We start from the raw sequence: 12,535 nt of genomic DNA on the forward strand, positions 1-12,535 counted from the left end.
AATTTAATCACCGTCGAGAAAATTTAGGAATTAAATCGTCGTTTGACATCGGATTGTGGTCACCATCGTTGCACGTGGGAATTCAGTGAATTCTTGGTGACAAATAAAATAAAATTTTCAATGAAGATTTTAACCAGTTCGAACATCGTTTGACCCTCGTCCAAGAATTTCTCTCGTCCTATCGAAACTTTTCCTGTCGTTTGCCAGTTAACTATTATTTCACAGCAATATGGGGGCGCGTTGGATTTCGTATCTCCGGAAGCGGGAATTGGAGGCGATTCTGAAGGAGTTTTCCTTGGAAGCAACCGGAACAGTTGAGGAAATGAGGAGCCGGCTGTCTGCTTTTAATAATCGGGACGACCACGTGCTGGAGATAGCCGAGCAGCTACAGGATTGCGAAGCGGAAATTACAGCCGCCCTAACGGATAGGAAGCAGCGTTCACCGACACACACCCACCGGGTCCAACACAGCTTCAGGTGCCAGCACTGGAAGGCCGAGGTGCCGCCGATGTAGTCGGAGACACGGAGATCCATCCGGTCAAGCGGGATATTTTTCCCAGGAAATCAGAGATGTCCGCAGCCACGCTAGCGGAAAAGCTGAAGAATTGGGGAATCACTTTTGACGGGACCACGGACCCCATAACCTTCATCCAACACCTCGAGGAACGAGCCACCGCACACGAAGTTGACGTGGAGAAGATGCCGCAGGCCATCCCTGGTCTTTTGACGGATACAGCTGAGCACTGGTTTCGGACAAGCCAGCTGCTAGGAAAATCTTGGACGAACTTCAAGAAGGCGTTTCTTGACTTCTTTCTGCCACCCAGGTACTTTCAGCGACTCGAGGATGAGATCCGCACCAGAGATCAGCGACGGGGAGAGACTTTCAAACAATACCTAGTCAACATCAGACTCATGATGCACAGAGCGGGGTATAATGCGGAGCAGAAGTTGGACCGGATCTATGAAAATCTCCAACCGGAGTACCACATGTACGCAAGGAGGCACGACTTCACCACTTTGGAGCAACTTACCACTTTAGCGGTAAATTACGAGGTCACCCGCGATCGGAGCACAGGAAGCCATGCCAGAATGTTGGCCGAACCACAACCAGCGCCTAGAAGGAACGAGTACGAGATCCCAGCGTATGCAGGAGCATCACCAATAGGTCAACAGAATTTCACACGACCGGCCAGACGACCACCCACCCCAGCCACAGTTTTACAATCAGTTCCTCGAGTGGGGAACAGGTCAATGGTGCCGAACTTCAGTCTTGCTTGCAGGAATTGTGCCCAGGAGGGTCACCGTTTAGCTACATGTCGCAATCCCATAGTCCTCTTTTGTTGGGATTGTGGTCGCAGAGGAGTACGCACTCTCGACTGTTGCCGTCGTACCCAGCCGGGAAACGAGAGGAGTCTTCCCCGGAATTAGGAGAAATCTTACAGGTTCAGTCGAGCAGAATTATCGCGCAGGTGCAAATCGAGGGTCAGGAGTTTAACGCTACCATAGACACCGGAGCTAGCAGAAGCTTCGTGAGCGAACGAGTTGTTCAACGTGTAGGGTCGGTACACACTCATGTCAGCCTGGCGGAAGGCTCACGCAAGGAGATAACCAAGTCTCTGGTAGTTTTCCCTTCGTTCATGGAAGACGTACTATTGGGCATGGGCATGTCTGCCACTCTCCAATGCGGCCGCGCTTCGCTGCAGCTGTACCCTCTCCTAATATGCAGCCCCACTAACGACTTAGCTATGCCTCCTCTCTTGACAAATGCGTTCACTCCAGCAAACAACGATCCAGATAACGAGGTGCAAACCACCCCGACCAGCAGTATTTTAGGGTCTCGAGACGACAACGCCGTGCGAAATAATCCATTTCGACGGAATCATGCTACTGTTTCAGCGGAACCAGTAGAGGAAGGGCGAGCGCCTTCCCCAGTCAGGAGTCAGGAGCACTAGCCGCAATCACCGCAAACGCCGAGCAAGAAGAATTAGAACCCTGGGTAAACAAATTCCTACAGTAGGAATTGGCCAAATTCGAAGGATTGACGGGAATGTCAAATATCGCTGAGCATACGATCACGATGCGAGATGATAAGCCCATGATAGGTATTTTCCTAAGAATCCCGCGATGCAGAGGATTATCGATGAGCAGATCGACGAACTGCTACGCAACGACTGTATAGAGCCTTCTCGGAGCCCCCACAGCGCCTCGATTGTACTCGTGGGCAAGAAATCTGGAGAGATGCGACTATGTGTAGATTTTCGACAACTAAATGCCCATTCTATTCCAGATGCATACCCGCTGCCAAGGATAACACACATCTGGGAGCGTCTGCGCCATGCCAAGTACATATCGACGCTCGATTTGAAGAGCGGATATTGGCAAATCCCTGTAGCCGAGTCCAGCCGCGAGTGCACAGCATTTACAGTCCCCGGGAGGGGCTTGTACCACTGGAAAGTGATGCCGTTTGGCCTCCACTCAGCAGCAGCCACATTCCAGCGGGCGCTCGACAGCGTCATAGGACCGGACATGGAGCCCAACGCGTTTGCGTATTTGGATGACATCATCATCATCGGCCGCACTCTGGAGGAGCATGTGCAGCATCTACAAGAAGTATTTCGACGGCTACGAAAGGCGAACCTTCGTCTCAACGCGAAAAAATGCAGTTTCTTTAAGCGCAGCCTGGTGTACTTGGGACACGTCATCAGTGAGGAGGGAATTCACACGGATCCCGACAAGATTTCGGCAGTACGGCGACTGAGTCCGCCCACCACATGCAAGGAGTTGAGGAGATGTCTAGGGATTGCGTCATGGTACAGGAGATTTGTACCCAACTTTGCCAGCGTAGTGCAGCCCATGTCTTTGCTACTCAAGAAAGGAAAGAAATGGCAATGGGAGCAGGAGCAGCAAGATGCGTTCGAGGAACTCAAAAGAAAACTCACGGAGGCGCCGGTTCTCGCCTGCTCCGACTTCAACGAGAAGTTCGTGTTGCAAACTACTCCGCCACAGAAAAGGAGTGTCTGGCTATCATATGGGCCATCAGGAAACTCAGATGCTACTTGGAAGGTTATCGATTTGAGGTGATAACGGACCACCCCGCCTTGAAGTGGCTCAACTCGATTGATAATCCCACCGGCCGCATAGCGCGCTGGGCGTTTGAACTGCAGCAGTACCAGTTTGACGTCACCTATCGACGCGGGAGCCAGAACATTGTTGCAGATGCACTTTCTCGACAGCCTTTGGAAGTACTTCAGATGATCCAGGAGGATAAGCCGGGATGCACATGGTACCAGCGGATGCTGAAACTTGTTCAGGACAGGCCTGAAGATTACCCGGACTACGCGTACGAGAACCAACAGCTCTATCGGCATATCGGATCCCGACCTGACGACGAAGACTCCGTGCCCTGGAAACTGTGCGTAGCCAAGGAACACCGACAGCGAGTACTGTCGGAATGCCATGACCAGCCGACGGCAGGACATCTCGGAATCAGGAAGACAACCACCCGCATCGCCCAGAGATATTACTGGCCAGGTCTTTTCCGCGATATTGCCAGGTATGTCCGCAAGTGTGACACTTGCCAACGGTTCAAAGTCAGCCAAACCAAACCGGCGGGTAAAATGTTCACCAGACAGATTAACGAGCCGTTCGATACTGTCTGCGCCGATTTTATTGGCCCCTTCCGCGATCCAAGAGTGGGAATACGATGCTGCTCGTATTCTTCGACGCCTTTTCGAAATGGGTTGAGTTGGTCCCCTTGAGAAAAGCTACTTCGGCGCATCTCGAAAAATCCTTTCGGGAGAGGATTTTGAATCACTTTGGTATTCCCCGAACATTTGTCTGCGATAATGGGACACAGTTTACGAGTCGTTCATTCAAAGCCTTCTGCAAGCAGGCGGAGTCGTTTGACCCCTCACAAATAGCGCCACCAACATCGCCAGCGCCAACAGCATCGGCCGCCAGCGCCAACAACATCGCCAGCTAGCAGCTACAACATCGCCAGCGCCAACAGCATCGGCCGCCAGCGCCAACAACAACGCCAGCTAGCAGCTACAACATCGCCAGCGCCAACAGCAAACAAAACCCTCGCGAATAACTTTGTAAAAAAAAACATTGTACAGTGCATTTAATATATAAGCTTAGCCAATAATCATAAGATTTGTAGTTATATTGATACACAATAATTATTTTAGCCCAGCCTAAGCGATAGGTTCTGTTTACCTTTTCCCCCTCCGTTCTCACATCAGCAGTAGCCACACACACACACACCAGGAGAGCAACGAAATATTCACCACGATAAGTGCAGCGCCGCACAGGAGCAAGCGAGAGAGGACATGCGATCGAGGAGGAAAACAACCCCCGAAAATTGGCACGCGCCAAGGGAAGAGCGAGAGAAAAGGAGTACCGAAACTTCGACAAGTGGAAAAAACCCAGAGCAGCCGAAAACTTGAACAAAACGCGGCGCAAAGCTTGACTAGCTCTCTTTTGGAAAAGGCGGTGCACGGGATCAGAAGTGCTAGGAGTCATTTTTGCAAAGGCGGTGCACGGGATCAGAAACAGGAGCTCTCTTTTGGAAAAGGCGGTGCACGGGATCAGAAGTGCGAGGAGTCATTTTTGCAAAGGCGGTGCACGGGATCAGAATCAGGTCTCTCTTTTGGAAAACGCGGCGCACCGGACCAGAAGTGCGAGCAGTTCACTTTTGGACTTTTGGAAAACGCGGCGCACCGGACCAGAAGTGCGAGAAGCAGGGGACTCTTGCAAAGGCGGCGCACGGGATCAGAAGTGCGAGCAGAGCATATTTATGTGGACAACAGGAGTCTTTTGCCTTCGGGCTGATGCCAAGTGACCCAGGAAGGAGTTTACCTAGACGACCTCGAGGAGAGTGTGCCTGCCCAGGACCAGCGGCGGAGCACCCGGAGTCACGCGTGTGTGTGTGCGTGAGAGCGTGAGAGTCCCGTGCAATGAGAAATTTCTCGAAGGCCTCGATGCGGTTTCGCCCAGAGTAGGCTAAAATTTATAAACCATGACCTAACCTAACCCGTTAATTGCGAGCACTGAGAAAAAAAAAACATGAACCAAGAATTTTAACAAAGAATATTTTCTTACATATCTGAACACAAAATTTGCCGCTGCCATGTTGTTCTTTTTCCCTTTGACTACTTTGATTTCTGATTTGATTTCCGAGCTGACTACACCGAGAGAAAGGGGTGGACTCAACTTTAGGAAACCTGTTGCTCATTAATTAAATAAAAATATTTCTCAGATATTAAAAATACTACGCACTGCCACACCCTCTTTCCAAAGGAACTTCGGGAAATATTTTTTTAAAAGCAAAATTTATTCTTCTTCTTCTATCACTGCCGGCTGTATTGAGCCAACTCGCGCCCGACTACACTGGGAAAACAAAATAAAGTAGAAACTCGAGTTACAAATGAATCAATAAAAATACCCCAATAAATGTATTTCTCGCCTGATTTTAATGCAACTCGTAGGGAAAAAAATCCAATCAAGCTGGCCACGCATAAATATGAATATTTCCAGACAAATGCCTAGATTTTAGGCCATAAATTCTGCCCTAGGGAAAAGTTGTCCCCATAATCGATCCCCTCTATCTCGGCCTTCTCGTAGCGAATGCTATGAGCCAGGCCCAAATGCGCGTTACCGCTGACGCTTTTCACTCTGCTACAGACACCGAATAAACTGTTTCTCTCACTCCGTACCCCGGTGGCTGGCACTCTACATCTCACGCCAGCCAACCGATTTTCGTCTTAGACCTTTTTGTCCCATATCTTTACAAATATTTTCGAAAAAGAGACCCTGGCGGGACTGAGTATATACCAGCCTACGAGACTTCTTTACAGAATGGAGCCCGAACAGGGACATGGGGTTTACGAAAATTTTAGACGACCTAAATATGGCCTAAATACCCATCTGTGTACAAAGTTTGAAAATTTTCGGTTCAGTCACTTAGAAGCGAAATTTTTAAGTCGGAACGTAAGGAGAGTCATATATCGAGGGTCACAAAAATTTCTAGGGCAGGAAACAGGAAAATATATATATATTCAAAAATATACCCACGCATCGAACATAACCTCAGAAAAAAAAACTTAGAATTTAAGCAGAGCACATGGCATTCGGGAGAACTTATACAAAAGTATACCCACACACAGCGAGAAATTTCTAACGCACGCAGACACACATACATGTATTTCTAAGCAGAGCAAAGTACATAACCTAAAATCAGAGATTCTTTGTTCCAAGCTCACGTGGCCAGCAAATCAAGTGAGGACGAAACACATACAGGCAGATAATCGGAAAGAGAAAGAGAGCGAGAGCCCTCTAGGCTAGCCAACTCAGGTCACGAGAGTTTCGAAAGAACGAGGTAGGGAAAAGCTAACGTATACTCCCTACAGCGCAGCCATTTTGTTTTTTTCTTTTTCACTCTCATCGTCGTCCCTCTCACACGAGCAGGAGTCGATCAAGTACAGGCAACGGGATCACATCGTTGGGGGCTTCTCATATCACCATCGCCGAATCAACACGTGCATCGGCAGCTCTCAAAGACATCGTCGTGGAAAAATTTAAAACTACATCGTCGTCGAACAAAATTTAATCACCGTCGAGAAAATTTAGGAATTAAATCGTCGTTTGACATCGGATTGTGGTCACCATCGTTGCACGTGGGAATTCAGTGAATTCTTGGTGACAAATAAAATAAAATTTTCAATGAAGATTTTAACCAGTTCGAACATCGTTTGACCCTCGTCCAAGAATTTCTCTCGTCCTATCGAAACTTTTCCTGTCGTTTGCCAGTTAACTATTATTTCACAGCAATATGGAGGCGCGTTGGATTTCGTATCTCCGGAAGCGGGAATTGGAGGCGATTCTGAAGGAGTTTTCCTTGGAAGCAACCGGAACAGTTGAGGAAATGAGGAGCCGGCTGTCTGCTTTTAATAATCGGGACGACCACGTGCTGGAGATAGCCGAGCGGCTACAGGATTGCGAAGCGGAAATTACAGCCGCCCTAACGGATAGGAAGCAGCGTTCACCGACACACACCCACCGGGTCCAACACAGCTTCAGGTGCCAGCACTGGAAGGCCGAGGTGCCGCCGATGTAGTCGGAGACACGGAGATCCATCCGGTCAAGCGGGATATTTTTCCCAGGAAATCAGAGATGTCCGCAGCCACGCTAGCGGAAAAGCTGAAGAATTGGGGAATCACTTTTGACGGGACCACGGACCCCATAACCTTCATCCAACACCTCGAGGAACGAGCCACCGCACACGAAGTTGACGTGGAGAAGATGCCGCAGGCCATCCCTGGTCTTTTGACGGATACAGCTGAGCACTGGTTTCGGACAAGCCAGCTGCTAGGAAAATCTTGGACGAACTTCAAGAAGGCGTTTCTTGACTTCTTTCTGCCACCCAGGTACTTTCAGCGACTCGAGGATGAGATCCGCACCAGAGATCAGCGACGGGGAGAGACTTTCAAACAATACCTAGTCAACATCAGACTCATGATGCACAGAGCGGGGTATAATGCGGAGCAGAAGTTGGACCGGATCTATGAAAATCTTCAACCGGAGTACCACATGTACGCAAGGAGGCACGACTTCACCACTTTGGAGCAACTTACCACTTTAGCGGTAAATTACGAGGTCACCCGCGATCGGAGCACAGGAAGCCATGCCAGAATGTTGGCCGAACCACAACCAGCGCCTAGAAGGAACGAGTACGAGATCCCAGCGTATGCAGGAGCATCACCAATAGGTCAACAGAATTTCACACGACCGGCCAGACGACCACCGTCCCCCGGCCACAGTTTTACAATCAGTTCCTCGAGTGGGGAACAGGTCAATGGTGCCGAACTTCAGTCTTGCTTGCAGGAATTGTGCCCAGGAGGGTCACCGTTTAGCTACATGTCGCAATCCCATAGTCCTCTTTTGTTGGGATTGTGGTCGCAGAGGAGTACGCACTCTCGACTGTTGCCGTCGTACCCAGCCGGGAAACGAGAGGAGTCTTCCCCGGAATTAGGAGAAATCTTACAGGTTCAGTCGAGCAGAATTATCGCGCAGGTGCAAATCGAGGGTCAGGAGTTTAACGCTACCATAGACACCGGAGCTAGCAGAAGCTTCGTGAGCGAACGAGTTGTTCATAGTGTAGGGTCGGTACACACTCATGTCAGCCTGGCGGAAGGCTCACGCAAGGAGATAACCAAGTCTCTGGTAGTTTTCCCTTCGTTCATGGAAGACGTACTATTGGGCATGGGCATGTCTGCCACTCTCCAATGCGGCCGCGCTTCGCTGCAGCTGTACCCTCTCCTAATATGCAGCCCCACTAACGACTTAGCTATGCCTCCTCTCTTGACAAATGCGTTCACTCCAGCAAACAACGATCCAGATAACGAGGTGCAAACCACCCCGACCAGCAGTATTTTAGGGTCTCGAGACGACAACGCCGTGCGAAATAATCCATTTCGACGGAATCATGCTACTGTTTCAGCGGAACCAGTAGAGGAAGGGCGAGCGCCTTCCCCAGTCAGACCAGGATACACGCCTGACACTGGAGGAGCACTAGCCGCAATCACCGCAAACGCCGAGCAAGAAGAATTAGAACCCTGGGTAAACAAATTCCTACAGTAGGAATTGGCCAAATTCGAAGGATTGACGGGAATGTCAAATATCGCTGAGCATACGATCACGATGCGAGATGATAAGCCCATGATAGGTATTTTCCTAAGAATCCCGCGATGCAGAGGATTATCGATGAGCAGATCGACGAACTGCTACGCAACGACTGTATAGAGCCTTCTCGGAGCCCCCACAGCGCCTCGATTGCACTCGTGGGCAAGAAATCTGGAGAGATGCGACTATGTGTAGATTTTCGACAACTAAATGCCCATTCTATTCCAGATGCATACCCGCTGCCAAGGATAACACACATCTGGGAGCGTCTGCGCCATGCCAAGTACATATCGACGCTCGATTTGAAGAGCGGATATTGGCAAATCCCTGTAGCCGAGTCCAGCCGCGAGTGCACAGCATTTACAGTCCCCGGGAGGGGCTTGTACCACTGGAAAGTGATGCCGTTTGGCCTCCACTCAGCAGCAGCCACATTCCAGCGGGCGCTCGACAGCGTCATAGGACCGGACATGGAGCCCAACGCGTTTGCGTATTTGGATGACATCATCATCATCGGCCGCACTCTGGAGGAGCATGTGCAGCATCTACAAGAAGTATTTCGACGGCTACGAAAGGCGAACCTTCGTCTCAACGCGAAGAAATGCAGTTTCTTTAAGCGCAGCCTGGTGTACTTGGGACACGTCATCAGTGAGGAGGGAATTCACACGGATCCCGACAAGATTTCGGCAGTACGGCGACTGAGTCCGCCCACCACATGCAAGGAGTTGAGGAGATGTCTAGGGATTGCGTCATGGTACAGGAGATTTGTACCCAACTTTGCCAGCGTAGTGCAGCCCATGTCTTTGCTACTCAAGAAAGGAAAGAAATGGCAATGGGAGCAGGAGCAGCAAGATGCGTTCGAGGAACTCAAAAGAAAACTCACGGAGGCGCCGGTTCTCGCCTGCTCCGACTTCAACGAGAAGTTCGTGTTGCAAACTACTCCGCCACAGAAAAGGAGTGTCTGGCTATCATATGGGCCATCAGGAAACTCAGATGCTACTTGGAAGGTTATCGATTTGAGGTGATAACGGACCACCCCGCCTTGAAGTGGCTCAACTCGATTGATAATCCCACCGGCCGCATAGCGCGCTGGGCGTTTGAACTGCAGCAGTACCAGTTTGACGTCACCTATCGACGCGGGAGCCAGAACATTGTTGCAGATGCACTTTCTCGACAGCCTTTGGAAGTACTTCAGATGATCCAGGAGGATAAGCCGGGATGCACATGGTACCAGCGGATGCTGAAACTTGTTCAGGACAGGCCTGAAGATTACCCGGACTACGCGTACGAGAACCAACAGCTCTATCGGCATATCGGATCCCGACCTGACGACGAAGACTCCGTGCCCTGGAAACTGTGCGTAGCCAAGGAACACCGACAGCGAGTACTGTCGGAATGCCATGACCAGCCGACGGCAGGACATCTCGGAATCAGGAAGACAACCACCCGCATCGCCCAGAGATATTACTGGCCAGGTCTTTTCCGCGATATTGCCAGTTATGTCCGCAAGTGTGACACTTGCCAACGGTTCAAAGTCAGCCAAACCAAACCGGCGGGTAAAATGTTCACCAGACAGATTAACGAGCCGTTCGATACTGTCTGCGCCGATTTTATTGGCCCCTTCCGCGATCCAAGAGTGGGAATACGATGCTGCTCGTATTCTTCGACGCCTTTTCGAAATGGGTTGAGTTGGTCCCCTTGAGAAAAGCTACTTCGGCGCATCTCGAAAAATCCTTTCGGGAGAGGATTTTGAATCACTTTGGTATTCCCCGAACATTTGTCTGCGATAATGGGACACAGTTTACGAGTCGTTCATTCAAAGCCTTCTGCAAGCAGGCGGAGTCGTTTGACCCCTCACAAATAGCGCCACCAACATCGCCAGCGCCAACAGCATCGGCCGCCAGCGCCAACAACATCGCCAGCTAGCAGCTACAACATCGCCAGCGCCAACAGCATCGGCCGCCAGCGCCAACAACAACGCCAGCTAGCAGCTACAACATCGCCAGCGCCAACAGCAAACAAAACCCTCGCGAATAACTTTGTAAAAAAAAACATTGTACAGTGCATTTAATATATAAGCTTAGCCAATAATCATAAGATTTGTAGTTATATTGATACACAATAATTATTTTAGCCCAGCCTAAGCGATAGGTTCTGTTTACCTTTTCCCCCTCCGTTCTCACATCAGCAGTAGCCACACACACACACACCAGGAGAGCAACGAAATATTCACCACGATAAGTGCAGCGCCGCACAGGAGCAAGCGAGAGAGGACATGCGATCGAGGAGGAAAACAACCCCCGAAAATTGGCACGCGCCAAGGGAAGAGCGAGAGAAAAGGAGTACCGAAACTTCGACAAGTGGAAAAAACCCAGAGCAGCCGAAAACTTGAACAAAACGCGGCGCAAAGCTTGACTAGCTCTCTTTTGGAAAAGGCGGTGCACGGGATCAGAAGTGCTAGGAGTCATTTTTGCAAAGGCGGTGCACGGGATCAGAAACAGGAGCTCTCTTTTGGAAAAGGCGGTGCACGGGATCAGAAGTGCGAGGAGTCATTTTTGCAAAGGCGGTGCACGGGATCAGAATCAGGTCTCTCTTTTGGAAAACGCGGCGCACCGGACCAGAAGTGCGAGCAGTTCACTTTTGGACTTTTGGAAAACGCGGCGCACCGGACCAGAAGTGCGAGAAGCAGGGGACTCTTGCAAAGGCGGCGCACGGGATCAGAAGTGCGAGCAGAGCATATTTATGTGGACAACAGGAGTCTTTTGCCTTCGGGCTGATGCCAAGTGACCCAGGAAGGAGTTTACCTAGACGACCTCGAGGAGAGTGTGCCTGCCCAGGACCAGCGGCGGAGCACCCGGAGTCACGCGTGTGTGTGTGCGTGAGAGCGTGAGAGTCCCGTGCAATGAGAAATTTCTCGAAGGCCTCGATGCGGTTTCGCCCAGAGTAGGCTAGAATTTATAAACCATGACCTAACCTAAACCGTTAATTGCGAGCACTGAGAAAAAAAAAACATGAACCAAGAATTTTAACAAAGAATATTTTCTTACATATCTGAACACAAAATTTGCCGCTGCCATGTTGTTCTTTTTCCCTTTGACTACTTTGATTTCTGATTTGATTTCCGAGCTGACTACACCGAGAGAAAGGGGTGGACTCAACTTTAGGAAACCTGTTGCTCATTAATTAAATAAAAATATTTCTCAGATATTAAAAATACTACGCACTGCCACACCCTCTTTCCAAAGGAACTTCGGGAAATATTTTTTTAAAAGCAAAATTTATTCTTCTTCTTCTATCACTGCCGGCTGTATTGAGCCAACTCGCGCCCGACTACACTGGGAAAACAAAATAAAGTAGAAACTCGAGTTACAAATGAATCAATAAAAATACCCCAATAAATGTATTTCTCGCCTGATTTTAATGCAACTCGTAGGGAAAAAAATCCAATCAAGCTGGCCACGCATAAATATGAATATTTCCAGACAAATGCCTAGATTTTAGGCCATAAATTCTGCCCTAGGGAAAAGTTGTCCCCATAATCGATCCCCTCTATCTCGGCCTTCTCGTAGCGAATGCTATGAGCCAGGCCCAAATGCGCGTTACCGCTGACGCTTTTCACTCTGCTACAGACACCGAATAAACTGTTTCTCTCACTCCGTACCCCGGTGGCTGGCACTCTACATCTCACGCCAGCCAACCGATTTTCGTATTAGACCTTTTTGTCCCATATCCTTACAAATATTTTCGGTAAAGAGACCCTGGCGGGACTGAGTATATCCCAGCCTACGAGACTTCTTTACAACTTTCAATGTTGTTTTGCGTCTGTTGTGTTTGCTTGCTGTGGCCGCTCGCTTGT

Source organism: Drosophila suzukii, chromosome Y (assembly GCF_043229965.1).
Source record: "Drosophila suzukii chromosome Y, CBGP_Dsuzu_IsoJpt1.0, whole genome shotgun sequence".
In the NCBI taxonomy this organism is placed as follows: Eukaryota; Metazoa; Arthropoda; class Insecta; order Diptera; family Drosophilidae; genus Drosophila; species Drosophila suzukii.